The 22500-nt window shown below is 30.0% G+C and overlaps 1 protein-coding gene across 4 annotated transcripts in view; it reads right to left on the bottom strand.

The window, feature by feature from the left end:
- Positions 1 to 22500, bottom strand: part of LOC145291568 (aquaporin-11-like) — a 191304-nt gene that overhangs the window by 21145 nt on the left and 147659 nt on the right. The gene's annotated exons all lie outside the window — the stretch shown is intronic.

The following is a 22500-nucleotide window of genomic DNA, read 5'->3' as shown; positions in this document are numbered from 1 at the left end:
ACTTATCTTCCAATTATTCTTTATTTCGCTCTTCCTCTTTCACCACTGCTGCAAGTAACATTTCATTACTGGTAGCCTAGTGGTGCACACTTCTAAGCTAGTGTGCACTCGTTCCATCAGCCATGACCAAGTAGAAGTCTTAAATATTTCTTAATTGTATTCTTAGTATCGCTTGCACTGAGGATTGAACCTCCAACCTCCAGAAGTGTGTAACTTACAACTAAATTCTGCCTAGTACTTTAGCTGTTACGTCACATGTCCTCAAGAAGCATGGAGGTTACATCGGTCGAAACGTTGTGAGAATAACATTCAAGATGAGAACAGCAGTCCGAATAATACAGATATTTTTGTTGTTTGTGATTTACAGAACTCCATTACAATTCATCTACGCATAAAACTCTTCGTTTCATTCGTAGATTTTTAGAAACCGATCGTGAAGAATGTGATATATAAATGAGGTTTGAGGATGCCAAAAAGCCTGCAATTATTGTGTGAATGCCGTTCTTATTATTTTCTAAAATTCACTTCTTAGTCAAAGGTCAATGAGTCATATATCCTTTCACTTATGTAAAATTAAAAAAAAAATGTTCACCTAGAATTTACGCATAGCTTCGGTCTTGAAAATATATCTTTAACTTTGGAGTCAATGCCTATAAAAAAACGAAAATATCTTGGATACGTTATAATAATATCAAACGATTAAATGAGAAATTAGTTGCACGATTAATCAAAACATAATCAAATATACAAGAAGTTCAGCCAACCAGAAAAATTAAAACTTACCAATTTGTAAAAAAAAATGCATGGATCAATTAGATCAAGTGGGATTACTTATGCGTTTTCATTATAAAGGATTATCCGGCATTGCCCGGGATCATAGATAAGAATTTAAAAAACGGTGTGTATCCTCTGGCTTAAAAAACTTTCTTAGTTGCGCATCCTTATCCCTCTCTCTCTCTCTCTTTCTTTCCCTCGTCTTTCTCTTTATCCCACTTTCTCTCTCTCTCTCTCTCTCTCTCTCTCTCTCTCTCTCTCTCTCTCTCTCTCTCTCGCCCATGCACTTCTGCCATTGCTTCAATATAATAAAAACAAAACAAAAAAGAAAAGGTAATTAGTGGCCGACTGTATGACCTTGTTTCAGTGTTGTTTTTGAACAGCTACCCCTTATGCACAAATATAGCTCTTAGTGATTCGAAGTGAATCATTATTACAGCATATTTGCTTACCATAACCAGCTCGGGGTCATACTAAATCGGAATATCTAACATTTTCAAGTGTATCTTGTGTAGTTAGAGTTTTAGCTGGCAACACAGACGTACAAACAGAAATGCAACTAAATGCAACAATACAACTAAAAATATATTATATTGGGTTGTCTGCAAAGTTCGATCCTAGGTATAATCTGAAACTACACGTGATGGTGCGATCCAAATTTGGAAGCTTCGGTGAGTGTAGAGTCAATTATGATTTACTTTTACTATTGTTACCAGGTTCAATCTGTCCTAGAAAAAAAGATTAGTACTTGTCAGAATGTCATCTGTCGGCAAAATAAAATATGTCATTTAAAGATTATTTAAGAAATATAAATACGAAAATATAGAAAGGAAAAATAACTTGACATCAGTTTCGTTTGCAAAACACGTGATGCAGCGTAAATGCATTTAAAAACATATTTATTCATTAAAAAAGGGAGAGAGAAACAGACAAGCAAACATACACGCAGTTTTAGCATGTTATATGTGTGTTAGTCAGCCATCATTCAAGTTGAACATGGAAACCATGGAGGAGTAAACAAAGATATTAGAACAAAAATAGCTTCCCCCTTCCCCCACCACCACAAAAAAAAAAACAGAAAGGGTTTTAAGAGTTACAAAATCCAGATCAGATTGGGGATATAAAAATTGTTTGGAAATAACAATAAAGTGTTGGAAAATAACTAAAAACAAACAAAAGCTTTTTAAAACATGCTATTTTAATTCATATAAGTTGTTCTTAATCTTCATTTTGTATATGGAAAAGTCTTTGAAGATTTAAAACATATCTTAGCACTAAAAAAGAAATAACTTTTGCTCTCAGTGTCGAAAGTTAAATCGTCTGAAGTCATAATTTTAACCGAATATTTATTTGTAGAAAGTGTTATGACTCATTTGTTGCTTTGTTGATAATGATAGCTGTTAAAATCTTGATGTCTAAATAAAATGATGTTTCCATAAATTATATTACCTTTGGAATTATATATATATATATATATATATATATATATATATATATATATATATATATATATATATATATACATATGAGTGTATATATGTGTATATATATGTATATGTGTATATGTATATATATGCATGTGTATAATGTGCATATGTGCATATATATGCATATGTAGATATATGTGTATATATGTATATCTGTATATATGTGCATATATGTATGTATATAATGCGCATATATATATGTATATGTGTGTATCTATATTTCTTTCTCTCTCTCTCTCTCTCTCTCTCTTTCTCTCCTTATATATATATGATGATTGCAACGGCTTTTCAGACGAGTGCCACTCCCTCAGACACTTAAAGTCCATGAGCCCAAAAATGAATTCAATCGCCACAGGACCATTTTAATAGACAAATACCCGAGGGAGTATCTATACACAGATGATGTTACAGAGCTTTGTACGACAGCTAAATCTCTCTCTCTCTCTCTCTCTCTCTCTCTCTCTCTCTCTCGCGGTTCAAAATGTTGAGATCCAGCAAAAAGCAAGAGCAAGATAGCTAACAACAAGTTAAACTGCAGACCAGCTTAATGCGGGTACTGGTTTCCCGCTTATGGTTTTTTAAATCAGAGATTTGGTTCTCCAAGAAAGGTTGCCTTCACCACGGCTTACGGGAGCCCTCTCCACCCCAACACACACATACATACACACTAACACACACGATGCTAGTTGGCCATTGACCCCGAAAAAAGGTTCATTCGCCCTTTGGAAGGTCTTGTTTTCAATCCTTCAGGGAGACTAGCCACCCTCCTCACCAAACAAGTCTGGTGGGGGAACCAGTTTAGTCGCCGGTGACCCGACCATGAGGCAGGTAGTAGTGGGTTACATGGTACCAGTAGCATATAACATGACCTGACATAATATATATATATATATATATATATATATATATATATATATATATATATATATATATATATATATATATATATATATGGACTCTCCCGTCGATTTTGACGTATGAGCTCCCACTAAACCAACTAAGCTGTTTTGGAATCCACACTGATAATTTGTTTATAGTAGTGAAAGCTTTGTGTAGAACCAACTGCACTTTGATACAACTGCTAATCTTCGTCGGTATATATATATATATATATATATATATATATATATATATATATATATATAAATTATGCAATATGGTTATGATTTGGGGATGGGAATACTTTTTTGAAGATATAAAAGAATAATAAGTTTGTAGAATAAGCATGAATCGATTCCTGATCTTCTGAAAAGTCTATGTACATAATGCATTGCATTAACTGATTTTATGGCACTAATTTAGTCATATGATTCATCATAATTTAGTCATATGATTCATCATAATTTATTCATATGATTCATCATAATTTAGTCATATGATTCATCATAATTTAGTCATATATCTTATCATAATTTAGTCATATGTCATATCATAATTTAGTCATATGTCATATCATAATTTAGTCATATGTCATATCATAATTTAGTCATATGTCCTATCATAATTTAGTCACATGACCCATCATAATTTTTTCATATATTCCATCATGATTTAGTTATATGAACTATCATAATTTAGTCATATTATCATCATAATTTAGTCATATTATCTATCATATATCATTTTCGCGTAACAGGAATACTTAAGAACTAGTAAAATTGTGTTACTGAGTTGTCAGGACATTGTTCTACTGGATTATGTAATGAAATGAAATCGCATTTTTCCCGTATTAAAAACCGACATTGTGTTCTGACTCTGTGCTAGTGAGGATGAGGTTACATATGAACGGTTACAAAGGGATGCCTCCGTGGGGACGGCGTTACACAGGAACGATTACATAGGAATGTGTTCATTTTATTCAGGGTATAGGTCTGCCCCATTTTCATTGTGAAACGCATAGATTGAATGGACGTATCTTCTTTTAGATGCGTCTAAGCATCCTTATAAAACGCTCTGTTCGTCCGTCACATTTCACGTTTAAGCTTGAAAAAAGCATAACAAAAAATGCGACAAGAAAAAGTGTAGTTTCTCCTACGAAAATATATTAAAACGAAAATAAAAAAATGATCTTTACATTTTTTGCCAAGAATATTTCTTACTCCTCCACCCCCTAATTTCGTCCTCCTTTCTCCTTCTTCAGTATTCACAGATGCGAATCGTTTGTCTTCGAAGCGTTGTAGAGTTTCCTTTGAAATGTAAGAAGTGCAAATTCGATAGCCGTACTTCTGGCTCCTCTGAATTTACTAACGTGAAATGATTGGAGTCTGAAGAAACGTCAAGAGTACATCGGTCGACTTGAGTTACAATGTTGCTTTCTCTCTATCGCTGTCACTCTCTCGCTCTCTCTCTCTCTCGCTTGTTCGCGTTCCCTCCCCTCTCTTTCACTTTCTTCCTTTCTTTCTACTTTTCTCTCATTCTCGCTCTCTCGTTTCCTTCCTCTCGGTGTCTGTCTGTCTTTGTCTCCCTCGCGCTGTCTCTCTCTCTCATTCGCTCGCTTTCTCTCCCTTTTTTGTTCTCGTTTTACATTTCTCTCGTCCTCAAACTCTCACTTCTTTTTTCTTTATTTCTCTTCCCCGATCTCTCTCTCTCTCTCTCTCTCTCTCCCTCTCTCTCTCCTTCTCCCTCTCTCTCTCTCTCTCCTTCTCCCTCTATCTCTCTCTCTCGCTCGCTCGCTCATTTTCCCTCCCCGCTTTTTTCTCGTTATGACTCTCTCTCTCCCTCTCTCTCTCTCTCTCTCTCTCTCTCTCTCTCTCTCTCTCTCTCTCTCTCTCTCTCTATCTATCTATCTATCTATCTCTATATCTATCTATCTTTGAAATAAAAATAAAAACTGATATTAATACTTTATGTTTCGAATTACTCGGACTAATATTCCAATACTCAACATCATCATCTATTTTCATTGTAAGTTTAAAACTTTTAAGGATGTTGTAAAAATTTCAAACAGAACTTTTTGAAATTTTTACAACATCTCTACAAGTTTTCCTTCGCGTGGTTTTGGGATTGGGTTCAATGTTTATTTTTTATTAAAGATGAATATTTGATATTCAAATTTAGTATTTTAGCGGCACATGTTTGGGGATTCTATAATTGCTTCCCGCGCACGTTGGCAACGTATATTGCCGCGAATATTACAATACGCGTCTCATAAAAAAAGATAACAGAAAAACAGCTGGCTTACAATAACATTTACTTTATTTGCAGTTTGTCGGTGATAAACATAAAAAGGAGATCAGAAAACGTAAAAAAATAAAAATGAAAACTAATAGAACAAGTCTTAGACAAGGATTACGGGCGCTGTTTTACAATAGTTCACAGTGCAAAGGGAGAAAACTCTCTTTTTCTAAGAATTCTTTTTTGTTATCTCATAATTTATGACGTTCGATCAATGATAATTTTTATTGAATCAAAATATTAAAGAAACAAAGATAGGACGAATTTTTTTATGTAACAAAGTTGATAATAACATTAATAATACAAAATGTAGTCTTTACGCAATTATTAAGAAAAAACGAATGAACCAACAATATTTTCATTAGATGAAAACATTTAAAAAAAAAAAAAAAAAGCTAAGGCAACTTTTTTTAATTAAAAATTAAATGTTATGATAAGGTTTTTAAAAATTTAGTTTTTAATCTAAAAAAATACAAAAGAATGAAATTGTTTAATAAAACAAGGATGAAACTTTCAAAGCTGCGTTTACAATTCCTCTACAACTATCATCGTATTTTCATTTTTGTAATGTTAAAAACGAAATGTTGGTGTTGTTAATATTAGAAGTTTTGTTACAGAAAAAAAAAAAGCTTTAACATTTTCACCCTTGTTTTATTAAACAGATTCATTCTTTGTATTTTTTATGGTTAAAGACTAATTTTTTAAACCTTACCATAACATTACTTTTTAATTAAAAAAAATTGCCCCAGCTTCTTTTTTAAATGTTCTGATTTTTAAAAAATGTAGTAAACTATTGTAAAAAAGTGTCAGATTACAACTGTTGCCGTAAAAATACGAGAATGTGACTGTTGATTAAAACGAAAAATATACACGAGGTAGGTAAATCTTGCAAAAAGTCACTCAGAGAAAAAATACGACAACGTCGTTTGTTTCTTTGGTCAAAATCCGAGAATAGGTTGACTTCATCAGAACGATAACATAACCCTAGAAAGAATTTAAAAGGCACGCTCGTTTTGAATTTTTTACTGCATCGTGAAAGGAAAGCACACAATCTCACGCCGGAAACGTCCATTAACGCATACATCTATATATATAAATCCCAAAAATCTGTGAGTTTGTATGTTTGTATGTAACGCTAAAACTTTTGAAAGACACAACCAGACTTGATAAATTTGGTATCATATCGAAGCCCCGTGTCCCGGATGACAAATATCGAAATTTCACGTCAAACGGACGAGGAGAAAGGGGTAAACGTATCAGTTATCTCCAAGGGGGTCCCAAAAAAAACTGTCATTGTAATGCTTTTTATTATTACGTAATTCTTGAATGATCCAATGTAATTAATACGTAAAAAAAAAAAGCTTAGTCATGTCACGTGACGTGACGTCAACGTCCACTAATGGCGAACAATTGTTAATAAAAAGTTCTTTCTCCGATAGTTTTGCATTTTTCTCTTCGTCTCAGTTATATCGTTTTTAAAACTTTATGCCAATAATTCCATCGTGATTACCTGGTTAAAAATATTATTTATACAAGAGTTTTAACGAAAAATGTCAGGAAAAAATGTACGAGAATAAAAAAATTCACCTTTCAAAATATTAGACGATAATAAAAAATATCGTAATATTTATGTAATGTAAAATACTTAGCCATTTTGTATATTACCACGTGACCTCATACCTCTTAAGCTGGAAGGGGGGGAGGAGTAAAACCAACACCGTCTCTCTCTCTCACTCTCTCTCTCTCTCTCACTTTCTCTATCACCCTCTTTCTATTTTTCTATTCGTTTAAAAACGCTTAGTCATGTCACGTGACGTGACGTCAACGTCCACTAGTGGCGAATCTAATTGCTAACTTCAATATGCACCGGTTTTGTGCTGCTTCGAAAAGGAACAAAATTCAATATACACCGCTTTCTCTTCCCTCCCTCCCTCTCTCTCTCTTTCTCTCTCTCTCTCTCTCTCTCTCTCTCTCTCTCTCTCTCTCACACACAGTTTGTCACGTACGTATTTATTATACTTTTATCTCAGTAATTTTTAGTATATTTAATAGCATTTTCGGTCGACCTAGACGAGAGTGCCAAAATGGCCGACCAGCACCGAGATATGACATGTATTTAATTTAAGCCGTCGTTTCGTATCTTACAACATCGTATCTTACAACATATACAACAAATACTTTATTGTAACTTTTTCTTTAATAATCTATATTTAATAAATATTTATATAAAATTATCAGAATTGAAAAAAAAAGCCAAGCTGGCAACCCTGATAGGCACATGAATGTACCTTGGCAACACGGCTCTAGCTGAAATAACAACGGCTGGCATTTTTCGAATACATCGGTAAACACTGTATGTTTTTCGAGCTGATTAAACATGTTACATTGATTAAAAACACAAAAAATATATCCAGTTGGATAGAAAAGTAGCTTATCTTGCCTTTGATAAAATTTATTTGTTATATATTTGTCTTTTGACAACTTTTTTGAATCTATGTGTACAATAATACAAACCCAAATATTCTTTTTTTTAAAACAGTAATGAATTTTCCGAACTCAATATTATACAATTTTTTAAATTTTAAAATCTATTAAAATTTTTCTATTGATTCAATTTTTACGATATTTTCAGGGTCAATGTGAAATTTTATGTTCTTTCCAATAAATCGAAAATAATATTTTAGACTACCGTTTTTTTTTTTAATTCACGACCCCCCCCCCATGTACATTTTTCGAATACATCGCTAAACACTGTATGTTTTTCGAGCTGAATAAATATGTTACATTGAATAAAAACACAAAAAATATATCCAGTTGGATAGAAAAGTAGCTTATCTTGCCTTTGATAACATTTATTTGTTATATATTTGTCTTTTGACCGTCCACTAATGGCGAGTCTTTTTTTTTTTTTTAAATAAAACTAATTTTAAAATTTCGATGTTAGAAAAACAGTCCATGTAAATATAAAAATTCTATTTTTTGTTTGATAAAAATAATAAACAGTTAATAAATACAACAAAAAAGTCCATTAAGTTCAACAAACTAAACTCTTTTATTTATAAAAAAAACTCTTCGACAGTTTAAATGCTTTCAAAATCCTATGTAAGTATATCGTTTATACTGTACACAGATTCGAAAAAGTTGTCATCAAACAAATATATGACAGAGTTGAATAAATATGTTACATTGATTAAAAACACTTCTTATTAGCATTTTCTTTTTATATGACAACGTTAATGTTCATGAATCTCTCTTTTAATCACTTTTATCGACTATCATCCAAATAACCGGGGTCTAAAATTTGGGAAATTATTTTTCTATTCATTTAAAGAATATGCTATTAAAAAAGAAAAAGTCGATAAAAGTTATACATAAACAGTAAAAAAATAGAAGATATTATTATTAAATAACAATAATTATTAAAAATATTTGTTATATATTTGTCTTTTGACAACTTTTTTGAATCTATGTTTACTATAATACAAACCCAAATATTCTTTTTTTTAAAACAGTAATGAATTTTCCGAACTCAATATTTTACAATTTTTTAAATTTTAAAATCTATTAAAATTTTTCTATTGATTCAATTTTTACGATATTTTCAGGGTCAATGTGAAATTTTATGTTCTTTCCAATAAATCGAAAATAATATTTTAGACTACCGTTTTTTTTTTTTAATTCACGAACCCCCCCCCCCATGTACATTTTTCGAATACATCGCTAAACACTGTATGTTTTTCGAGCTGAATAAATATGTTACATTGAATAAAAACACAAAAAATATATCCAGTTGGATAGAAAAGTAGCTTATCTTGCCTTTGATAACATTTATTTGTTATATATTAAAAATTCTATTTTTTGTTTGATAAAAATAATAAACAGTTAATAAATACAACAAAAAAGTCCATTAAGTTCAACAAACTAAACTCTTTTATTTATAATAAAACTCTTCGACAGTTTAAATGCTTTCAAAATCCTATGTAAGTATATCGTTTATACTGTACACAGATTCGAAAAAGTTGTCATCAAACAAATATATGACAGAGTTGAATAAATATGTTACATTGATTAAAAACACTTCTTATTAGCATTTTCTTTTTATATGACAACGTTAATGTTCATGAATCTCTCTTTTAATCACTTTTATCGACTATCATCCAAATAACCGGGGTCTAAAATTTGGGAAATTATTTTTCTATTCATTTAAAGAATATGCTATTAAAAAAGAAAAAGTCGATAAAAGTTATACATAAACAGTAAAAAAATAGAAGATATTATTATTAAATAACAATAATTATTAAAAATATTTGTTATATCTTTGTCTTTTGACAACTTTTTTGAATCTATGTGTACAATAATACAAACCCAAATATTCTTTTTTTTAAAACAGTAATGAATTTTCCGAACTCAATATTATACAATTTTTTAAATTTTAAAATCTATTAAAATTTTTCTATTGATTCAATTTTTACGATATTTTCAGGGTCAATGTGAAATTTTATGTTCTTTCCAATAAATCGAAAATAATATTTTAGACTACCGTTTTTTTTTTAATTCACGAACCCCCCCCCATGTACATTTTTCGAATACATCGCTAAACACTGTATGTTTTTCGAGCTGAATAAATATGTTACATTGAATAAAAACACAAAAAATATATCCAGTTGGATAGAAAAGTAGCTTATCTTGCCTTTGATAACATTTATTTGTTATATATTAAAAATTCTATTTTTTGTTTGATAAAAATAATAAACAGTTAATAAATACAACAAAAAAGTCCATTAAGTTCAACAAACTAAACTCTTTTATTTATAATAAAACTCTTCGACAGTTTAAATGCTTTCAAAATCCTATGTAAGTATATCGTTTATACTGTACACAGATTCGAAAAAGTTGTCATCAAACAAATATATGACAGAGTTGAATAAATATGTTACATTGATTAAAAACACTTCTTATTAGCATTTTCTTTTTATATGACAACGTTAATGTTCATGAATCTCTCTTTTAATCACTTTTATCGACTATCATCCAAATAACCGGGGTCTAAAATTTGGGAAATTATTTTTCTATTCATTTAAAGAATATGCTATTAAAAAAGAAAAAGTCGATAAAAGTTATACATAAACAGTAAAAAAATAGAAGATATTATTATTAAATAACAATAATTATTAAAAATAAATATTAACATTTACAATAATAAAATGAGTTAATATTAAAAATAATTATTAAAATAAAAATGAGTTTATTATTAAAAATACATATTAATATTCAAATAAAATTGTTTTTATTATTAAAAATAAATATTAATATTTAAAGTAGAATAAAATGTGTTTATTATTACATACAAAAAAAAAAAAAAATATGGGGACAGGGAAGCCTTCCCGGGCCCCCTTTCTGGGAGGAGAAGTTCCCTGGCTCCTACCTTTTTGGGAGTGCTCAGCCCGTCCTCCAGTCAACCACAATATTTGAAGAATAAAGATATTTTTGTTTTTGTGTTTTAGGTGGTGAAGGTGATCTGGGGAGTGTTTTTTTTTTCACAAAAAAGGTACTTTTTACGAATGGGTATCCAAGAAAATTACAGTATTTTGTCAGAAATTAAGGTTTTCATTGACCACTCTCAATACTATCAGAAATGAACAAAGTTAATTAAACAGTCTACACAATATAAACTAACTGTTTTGTTGGCTTTTTATTCTAACTCCAAACTAACCCATAACTACATTTTTCATTTATTTTGCAAATTTGATTTCCTTTAGTTTATATTGTGTAGCTGAATCAGAAATTGATTTATCTTTTGTCATCTGTAGTTAACATGCTATCAGCGCAATTACTACAGCGTAATCACACATGATCTACCAAAATAAAAACACTTCAGATAAAGTCTTAAATAGAATTCAGTTCCTTACATGACATCTGATGAAGTCAGTACAAACGTTACAAACTAATACTTGAAAAACAATTTGACATTTACTGTACTACAATATCACATTTGTATAGAAGTAGAAATCTGGATACCTATTCTGATACCTAATAAAAGAAAGGACACTCTTTGGGGCGGATTTTGATGATAACAAGTCACTAATTAGAAATTATAATAAACATTGAAATAATTTACTTGGTAATCACCCAATTTCTGCCACAAAGTTTCAATTGGCAAAACTCATAAGCATAAAATATATATTTTCTAATTTCATCTTTTTTTTTTTACATAATCTGGTTTGATGTTTTCCTAAATATTCAAATCACTATATTTTGCTGCTTAATATTAAATACAGCAAATGAGTTATTTTTATGCATCAAACAATTACATTTTCTCATTCATCCAAACTAATCACTGAACATCAATTTCATATTTTCTTCACTAAAATATTACTGTGCTTGATGTCATCAAGTAGAGCGGATCATTTTTTTTTACATTTCTTTACACATTTTTTACAAATGTTTTTGATAGTCCATACAAGGTTATAAGTGTTCAACATTTTTTTTCATTTGAATATATTTTGTCTAAGATTCTTAGCCTATGTCATTGCATACCAATTTGTTTCTTGAAAGTTAAGTTCACTGTAAAAACATCTGATACACCAAAATCCCTGATACCTGTTTCTTATAAGCGCCAAATAACTATCACTATTTCGATTTGTGTTTCATGAGAACAATTCAATATTGATACATTATAAGAAACATTTCCAGTGCTTTTCTCTTTTTAGCAATAGTTGGTTGATAATTAGAGGACACAACTAACCCTATGCTATGCTTTACTTTGTTTTGTATATATATTTTGTATTGTGTGAAATTAACAAAGATTCATATGCAGGAATCTGTTGATACATTCCAAGAATCCCAATGCGACCAACAAACTTGAAAGACTACAATTTCTTTTTACTATGACCAATAAGAAAGCTCAAGGACTAAGTTGTTGGACTCATCCTGATCACCATTTTAAATTATTGTTAACAGTAAGTTTAACATTTTAAGTACAGAATAATATTCCTTTTGATATTTATAAATTACTATTTTCTGTGACAGATGTTACTTTTTCAATATTGATTGTACCCTCTTTTGTGTTTTTAAATTTTGCATACAATAATATTAAGCACACCATACCAAGACCACTATTTCAGCTATAAACTATAAACTGCCTACCAAGACCAATGTTTTCAAGTGACAATGAAGAGTATTCATGTTATGTTTCACATTTTTATGTTTTGAAATATTCTGCTGCTTATTATCAAATTCAGCAGATGTTTACTTTGTTTTGTGTATATACTTTATATTAGGTAGAATAAACAAAACTTAATTTCGCTACCATCATTATTTGTAGTGACATGCACTGTTAACATAAATAAAATCAATGGTGACAATCCCTGATACCTGTTTCGTATAAGCACCAAATAACAATGATAATGTGTTATTGTTGATACATTATAATAAACATTTCCATTGACTGGTCGTTTGCTTAGCTTAGGTTTACATCATTTTTTCACAATGTTTCTCTACTTGCTTTTAGCATGAGAGCAGATCATATTCTGCACATGTTTCATGCATATCACAAAAACTTATAATATTTGATCAACATTTGACTAACAATTTTACAAAAAAGACCTACCACCTTAAGGGGGGTTAAGGTAAGGCTCCCCACATAACCATAAAAGAAAGCCGCCCCCCCCCATACAGTGGGAAAGAGCTCCCTTCCCATTCTGGGGCAGAGAAGGGGCAAGGAAAACTCTTAAACATAAATGGTCAACGGAGGGTATACACCCTGGGAAACTAAAAGTCTATATGGAATCTGCATAAATTAAAATATCCTGTTTAAGCGTATTGTATGACAGGGAGGGAAGGTCAACAGGGGGAAGAAAAATGGTCTACGCAGAGCATACCGCCTGACAAGCTAAAATCGCCTTTTTATATACGGCAGACAATCAGACTCTGATTGCCTGGACGGCGGGCTGAGCAATGAATGTGGAAGCCGGGGAACTTCTCTCAGAAGGAGGATGGGAGGCCCAGGGAGCCTTCGCTCTCCTCCTAAGAGAGGGATATCCTCTTACTCCCTTTGGAAAGAGATCAACCTTACACAAAACAAAAAATATGGGAAGAGAAGCCTTCCCGGGCCCCCCTCCCCCTTCTGGGAGGAGAAGTTCCCTGGCTCCAACCTTTTTTTTGGGGGGGGGGGCTAAGCCTGTCCTCCAGGCAACCAAATGAAAAAGAAATTTACCCATCCCACCTTTGTAGGAAGTGTGCTCAGCCCACCTTCTGAGCCACTGTGAAAGTTTCCTTCCACCAAAAGGGAAGGGAACGAGGAAGGAAAAGTCTCTGAGAATCTTCATGCAACTTCTTTGACAAAGAAACTGTTTTCACTTGATTCCACACAAAATTTTTATTGCTTTTTCATCTATTGTCTTATATTAGGATTTCTTTATGCATGTTATTTTATTTAAGAGTACTAAATAGCTTTTCAGTTTCTTGAGACTCTTACAACTGTCTGGATTCTGCAGCAACGTTGTGGAGTGATATGTAAAACATAAATTGGTACTTTATAACAATAGGTATGTAGAATTCTAACTCGCCAGTGTTGATCGTTTCAATTATTTACAAATTCACCAGGTCCTGGATATGACCATAAACTGTATCCAAACATGGGGCTTTGTGAAGTGTGAAGCCACCATTTAATTGCTATTGCTACCAGGTCCACTCTGATCTGGAGTAGTAGTACCTGTTAGGGTCCCAATTATGAGTTAAATAGAAACCAACATTAAATAAACAAATATATTCTAGGAAAAAAAAAATGTCACTAGATTGGGCATGAAATAACCTGATATAGTGTTGATATGTCATAAAACAAAATGAACCAACAAATTCACCAATCGACACAATATCAACAAATGTATCTTTCTTTTCCTTATTCTGTGCTTATTTCTTGGTAATAAGCTTATCATTAACTAACCCTGACATTTCTTTTACTTTGTTTTGTGTATATATTTTATTTTGTGTAGAATAACCAAAAAGACATTTAGCTACATTTGCAGCGAAATGTTAGCATACATAAAATCACTGGTGACAACCCATGATGTTGTTTCTTATGAACACGAAATAACCAACACGCTTTCCATTGGTTTTTCATGATAACAATTTAATATTGATAAATTATAATAAACATGTCCATTACTTTTCTTTTTTTATCAATAAATATACTTGGTTGATAATTAGAGAACACAATGTTTATTGTAATAAAACTTGTGATCTATAACATCGAATTGTATAAATTAAAGTTTCCTTTCTCAATTGAAACAAACAACATACCCCACACTATGTTCCTAAAAATGAGGATTTTACTATTGCGTTTACATAATTTTTTAGCTATGTTTCTCTTACTTTCAGCATGAGATCATTTTCTACACGTGTTTCATGCATACCACACAAACATTTTACCTCTGACATTTTTAATTTTTTTCCAATTTCCTTTCACCATGAACATTATCATTAGTACAGTTTTCATTTAAAATGAAGCTGTACATGGTTACTATTACTTGGAAAGCAGATCTAAAAAAAAAAAATATCTGTTTTCACTTTGAAAATTTACGATTTATAGATCTCGGATTTGGCCCTTCTTCACCTTTTATCTTACATTTGTAAATATTGTATATATAAACTTTTTTCTTATTTCTCCAATGTTATTTCATTCATGCAATTTCATAATCCACCAACATTGTATAAGATTCAATTCCATTTGACACTTGAAAACAACTTTTTATATAGTAAACAGCATTTATTTCTTTTCAGACATATTCTTATTTTATTTTATTTCCAGTACTATGTTTTATTTCATTTTGTGGACACTCATTTAACTCTCTGGGATGCTGCAGGGAACATGTAGAGTGATATATCAAACAAGAAGTGGTACTTTATGACAATAGGTATCTAGGATTTACACATACCAGTGTTGATAGTTTGAAATATTTACAGACTAACATTTTACACAATATAAACACATGTACCTTTTTTTTCTTTTCCTTTGCTTATTTCTCGAACCTAAACTTATCATTAACTAACCCGTAACTTTGTTTACTTTGTTTTGCGTATATATTTTATATTGGGTAGAATTAACAAAACTTAATTTCGCTACCATCATTATTTTTAGTGACATGCACTGTTAACATCAATAAATTCACTTGTGACAATACTTGATACCTGTTTCGTATAAGCACCAAATAACTATCACTATTTCGATTTGCTTTTTCATGATAATATGTTCATCTTGATACATTATAATAAACATTTCCATTCACTGGTCGTTTGCTTAGCTTAGCTTTACATCATTTTTTCACAATGTTTCTCTACTTGCTTTCAGCATGAGAGCAGATCATATTCTAAACGTTTCATGCATATCACACAAACTTATAATATTTGATCAACATTTGACTAACAATTTTTTGCCAATTTCCTTCAACATTCTCATTACCATTACTACAGTTTACATTTTGTCGTTAAAATGAAGCTGTACATGTTTCCTATTACTTGGAAACCAGATTTGTAAAAATCCCATTTTTTTTTCACTCTGAGAATTTTCATTATATTTCTTTGACAAACGATTTATTTTCAATGAACTTCAGCACATGATTGTTACTGCTTTTTCCCCTTTTGTCTTATATTTGTTTTTCTTCATGCTAAATATTTTATATATCAATTTTATTTCTTTAATTCTTAGTCCACCAATATAGTATAAGTTTCAATTGCATTGAACGCAATGTTTTAGATAGTAAACATCAGCATATTTCACTTTTCAAGCACTTTTTCATTTTATTTCAAATACTATGTTTTATTTCATTTTGTTGACTCTCATTTACCCCTCTAGGGTGCTACAAGGAACATGTAGATTGATATACCAAACATGAATTGGTGCTTTATAACAATAGGTATCTATAATTTTGCTTAATTCTCTAACCTAAACTTATCATTAACTAACCGTAAATTATGTTTTAGTTTTGTGTATATATTTTATATTGTGAAGAATAAACAAAAATTCATTTCACCACCACATTTGCACTGTTAGCATACACAAATATCACTGGTTACAATCATTGGTAGCTGTTTTTTAAAAACACCAAATAACATTCACGCTTTCCATTGGTTTCTCATGATAACAATTTAATATTGATAAATTATAATAAACATGTCCATTACATTCTCTTTTTATCAATAAATATACTTGGTTGATAATTAAAGAACACAATGTTTATTGTAATAAAACTTGTGATCTATAACATCGAATTGTATAAATTAAAGTTTCCTTTCTCAATTGAAACAAACAACATATCCCACACTAAAAATGAGGATTTTACTATTGCCTTTTAGATCATTTTTTAACAATGTTTCTCTTCTTACTTTCAGCATCAGAAAATATAATTTTCTACACGTGTTTCATGCATACCACACAAACGTATATGTGACCAACATTTTACCTCTGATACATTTTTTTCCAATTTCCTTTCACCATTGTCAGTATCATTAGTACAGTTTTCGTTTTGTCTTTAAAATGAAGTTGTACATGTTTCTTAATACTTCGAAACCAAATATATCAAAAAATAATTTTTTTCACTTACAAAATTTTCATGATATTTCTTTGACAATCATATTTGTTTTTAATTGAATTCAGCATATGATTCTTACTGCTTTATCACCTTTTATCTTATATTTCTTTTTCTTCATGCCAAATATTTTAAATATCACATTTTTGCTCATTTCTTAAATTGAATTAAAAAAATGGATTTTTTTATTCCACCAATATTGTATAAGGCTCAATTCCATTGAACACAGTGTTTTATATAGTAAACATCAGCATTTGTTTCTATTTTATTTCACATACTGTTTCATTTCACTTTCTCGATAATCATTTACATCTTTGGGGTGCAACAGGGAACATGTAGAGTGATATATCAAACATGAATTGGAACTTTATAACAATAGGTATCTAGAATTTCCACATACCAGTGTGGATAGTTTTAAATATTTACAAACTTACAATTTACACACTATAAACAAATGTATCTTTTTTTCTTTTCTTTGCTTATTTCTCGAACCTAAACTTATCATTAACTAAACCTAAACTTTTTTTACTGCATTTTGTGTATATATTTTATAATGGGTGAAATAAACAAAACTTAATTTGGCTAATATCATTTGTAGTGGCATGCACTATTGACATATATAAAATCACAGGTGACAATCCTTGATTCCAGTTTCGTATAAGCACAAAATATCTATCATTATTTCGATTTGTTGTTCATGATAAAAATTTAATATTGATACATTGTAATAAACATTTCCATTGCTTTTACCTTTTTATCAATACATATACTTGGTTGATAATTAGAGGACACAACTAACCCTATACTTTGCTTTACTTTGTTTTGTATATATATTTTGTATTGTGTGGAATTAACAAAGATTCATATGCAGGAATCTGTTGATACATTCCAAGAATCCCAATGCGACCAACAAACTTGAAAGACTACAATTTCTTTTTACTATGACCAATAAGAAAGCTCAAGGACTAAGTTGTTGGACTCATCCTGATCACCATTTTAAATTATTGTTAACAGTAAGTTTAACATTTTAAGTACAGAATAATATTTCTTTTGACATTTATAAATTACTATTTTCTGTGACAGATGTTACTTTTTCAATATTGATTGTACCCTTTTTTGTGTTTTTAAATTTTGCATACAATAATATTAAGCACACCATACCAAGACCACAATTTCAGTATCTAATAAACTTCCTACCAAGGTCAATGTTTTCAAGTGACAATGGAGAGTATTCATGTTATGTTTCACATTTTTATGTTTTGAAATATTTTGCTGCTTAATATCAAATTCAGCAGATGAGTTCTTTCTTATGCATCAAACAATTACATTTTCTGATATTCATTAAAACTAATTATTGAAAATCAATTTCATATTTTCTTTAATAAAATATTACTATGCTTGATTTCATCAAGTGGTGCGAATCTGTTTTTTACACTAACAATGTGCACATTTTTTGAAGAATAAAGTTATTTTTTTTAAGGTGGTGAAGGTGATCCGGGGAGTGTTTTTTTTTGTTTTTTTTTTTTTTCCAAAAAAGGTACTTTTTACGAATGGGTATCCAAGATACATTCAGTATTTTGTCAGAAATTAAGATTTTCATTGACGACTCTCAATGCTATCAGAAATGACCAATCTACACAATACAAACTAACTGTTTTGTTGGCTTTTTATTCTAACTCCAAACTAACCCATAACTACATATTGCTTTTATTTTGCAAATTTGATTTCCTTTAGTTTATATTGTGTAGCTGAATCAGAAATTGATTTAACTTTTGTCATTTGTAGTTAACATGCTTTCAGCGCAATTACTACAGTGTAATCACACATGATATACCAAAATAAAAACACTTCAGATAAAGTCTTCTTACATAGAATTCAGTTTCTTACATGACATCTGATGAAGTCAGTACAAACGTTACAAACTAATACTTGAAAAACAATTTGACATTTACTGTACTACAATATCATATTTGTATAGAAGTAGAAATCTGGATACCTATTCTGATACCTAATAAAAGAAAGGACACTCTTTGGGGCGGATTTTGATGATAACAAGTCACTAATAAGAAATTATAATAAACATTGAAATAATTTAAGAATTTTACCAAAATAAAATTGCATGGTAATCACCCAATTTCTGCCACAAAATTTTAATTGGCAAAACTCATAAACAGAAAATATATATTTTCTAATTTCATCTTTTTTTTTTACATAATCTGATTTGATGTTTTCCTAAATATTCAAATCACTATTTTTTTGCTGCTTAATATCAAATACAGCAAATGAGTTATTTTTTATGCATCAAACAATTACATTTTCTCATTCATCCAAACTAATCACTGAACATCAATTTCATATTTTCTTCACTAAAATATTACTGTGCTTGATGTCATCAAGTAGAGCGGATCATTTTTTTTTCATTTGTTCACACATTTTTCCAATTTATATATATTTTGTCTAAGATTCCTAGCCTATGTCATTGCATACCTATCTGTTTATTAAAAGTTAAGGTTCACTGTAAACACATACGTTACACCAAAATAAAAACGCTTCAGATAATGTCTTGATATTCAATTAAGTTTCTCACATGACATCTTATGAAGTTAGTAGAAATGTTACAGACTTTTGAATCTCAAACACTTTCAATACTGTGCACTGATATTTTCTTTTTTGGAATATAAGCACATTCATGATTTTTTTTACAAGCGCCAACAAATGTCACATTTTGTAGCAATGTACTGAAACAATTATAAAAATAGGTATCTAGGAAAAGGCTACTACATATGTTATAAATTCCAAATTTCCACAACCTGGCAAATACTGGTACACGCTAGCAAATTAAGATTTGCAATTACAGAATATGATTCTAATTTTTTCCTTTGCTCTTTATTCTAACACTACACTAAGTTTACTGTTTTATTTCGCTACAGTTGATATTGTGTAGAACAATAAGAAAATCATAGTGAACAATGCATTCAACAAAATTACACACACATTTCTAGATACCTATATCTAATAAGTTCAAAAGAAAGGACACACTTAGGGAGGTATTTTGGTGGTCAAGTCACTAAATAGAGATTAGCTGGTTTCCCGGCATAGCCCAGGATGTAATAAAGATTGACTGAAATACATGTTCTAGCTGGTTTCTAGGCGTTGCCAGGGATGTAATATAGACACATTATGTTGTATATTACCTGTTCTCTTCTCCCTAAGGTAAAACAATTTCATATACATGCTGTAAATTACCTACGCTAGGGATAAAACATGAACAATACCAGTCCTAGGGTAGATAAAACAAATAATCACATAGAGATGAAAGATTCCTCTCCCCTAAGAATAAAACATATATTCAATATCTGCTTTTGTTTTTTCATTGTTTATACGGTCACTTTCTCTATCACCCTCTTTCTATTTTTCTATTCGTTTAAAAACGCTTAGTCATGTCACGTGACGTGACGTCAACGTCCACTAGTGGCGAATCTAATTCCCAACTTCACTATGCACCGGTTTGGTTACTATGGAAACACTTAATTTTTGTGCTGCTTCGAAAAGGAACAAAATTCACTATACACCGCTTTCTCTTCCCTCTCTCTCTCTCTCTCTCTCTCTCTCTCTCTCTCTCTCACACACACTTTCTCTTTAAAACAAGTCGGTGTGTTTCTGATGTTACGTATGTATTTTTTATATTTTTATCTCAGTAATTTTTATTATATTAAATAGCATTTTCTTTTTTTTTTTTCATGGGAAATTATTTTTCTATTCGTTTTAAGAAAATGCTATTAAAAAATAAAAATTCGTTAAATTCTGGCAACAGTTATTTATTTATGCTATTCGCAGCCGGCCGGCGGCAAAACCGGAAGTTGTCGAGATAAACGGGCTTAGACATTTTGTAAACATTGTTTTTAAAAAGAAACCGTCACTTCCTTTGTAAACAACGGGTGGCATTTTTCGAATACATCGGTAAACACTGTATGTTTTTCGAGCTGAATAAACATGTTACATTGAATAAAAACACAAAAAATATATCCAGATGCCTTTGATAACATTTATTTGTTATATATTTGTCTTTTGACAACTTTTTTGAATCTACGTGTACAATAATACAAACCCAAATATTTTTTTTTTTAAACAGTAATGAATTTTCCGAACTCAATATTTTACAATTTTTAAAATTTTAAAATCTATCAAAATTTTTCTATTAATTCAATTTTTACGATATTTTCAGGGTCAATGTGAAATTTTATGTCCTTTCCAATAAATCGAAAATAATATTTAAGACTACCGTTTTTTTTTTAATTCACGAACCCCCCCCCCCCATGTACATTTTTCGAATACATCGCTAAACACTGTATGTTTTTCGAGCTGAATAAATATGTTACATTGAATAAAAACACAAAAATTATATCCAGTTGGATAGAAAAGTAGCTTATCTTGCCTTTGATAACATTTATTTGTTATATATTTGTCTTTTGACAACTTTTTTGAATCTACGTGTACAATAATACAAACCCAAATATTTTTTTTTTAAAAAAGTAATGAATTTTCCGAACTCAATATTTTACAATTTTTTACATTTTAAAATCTATCAAAATTTTTCTATTGATTCTATTTTTACGATATTTTCAGGGTCAATGTGAAATTTTATGTTCTTTCCAATAAATCGAAAATAATATTTTAGACTATCGTTTTTTTTTTAAATTCACGAACCCCCCCCATGTACATTTTTCGAATACATCGCTAAACACTGTATGTTTTTCGAGCTGAATAAATATGTTACATTGAATAAAAACACAAAAAATATATCCAGTTGGATAGAAAAGTAGCTTATCTTGCCTTTGATAACATTTATTTGTTATATATTTGTCTTTTGACCGTCCACTAATGGCGAGTCTTTTTTTTTTTTTTAAATAAAACTAATTTTAAAATTTCGATGTTCGAAAAACAGTCCATAATATGTCATTATAAAAATTCTATTTTTGTTTGATAAAAAGAATAAAACAGTTAATAAATACAACAAAAAAGTCCATTAATTTCAACAAGCTAAACTCTTTTATTTATAATAAAACTCTTCGACAGTTTAAATGCTTTCAAAATCCTATGTAAGTATATCGTTTTTACTGTACACAGATTCGAAAAAGTTGTCATCAAACAAATATATGACAGAGTTGAATAAATATGTTACATTGATTAAAAACACTTCTTATTAGCATTTTCTTTTTATATGACAACGTTAATGTTCATGAATCTCTCTTTTAATCACTTTTATCGACTATCATCCAAATAACCGGGGTCTAAAAGTTGGGAAATAATTTTTCTATTCATTTAAAGAATATGCTATTAAAAAAGAAAAAGTCGATAAAAGTTAGACATAAACAGTAAAAAAAAAGAAGATATTATTATTAAATAACAATAATTATTAAAAATAAATATTAACATTTACAATAATAAAATGAGTTAGTATTACAAATAATTATTAATAT

The sequence above is a fragment of the Euprymna scolopes genome, chromosome 12, assembly GCF_053919585.1.
Source record: "Euprymna scolopes isolate OS-2025 chromosome 12, ASM5391958v1, whole genome shotgun sequence".
In the NCBI taxonomy this organism is placed as follows: Eukaryota; Metazoa; Mollusca; class Cephalopoda; order Sepiida; family Sepiolidae; genus Euprymna; species Euprymna scolopes.
The sequence above is the reverse complement of the archived record's forward strand: the minus strand, read 5'-3'. Positions and strand labels throughout refer to the sequence as shown.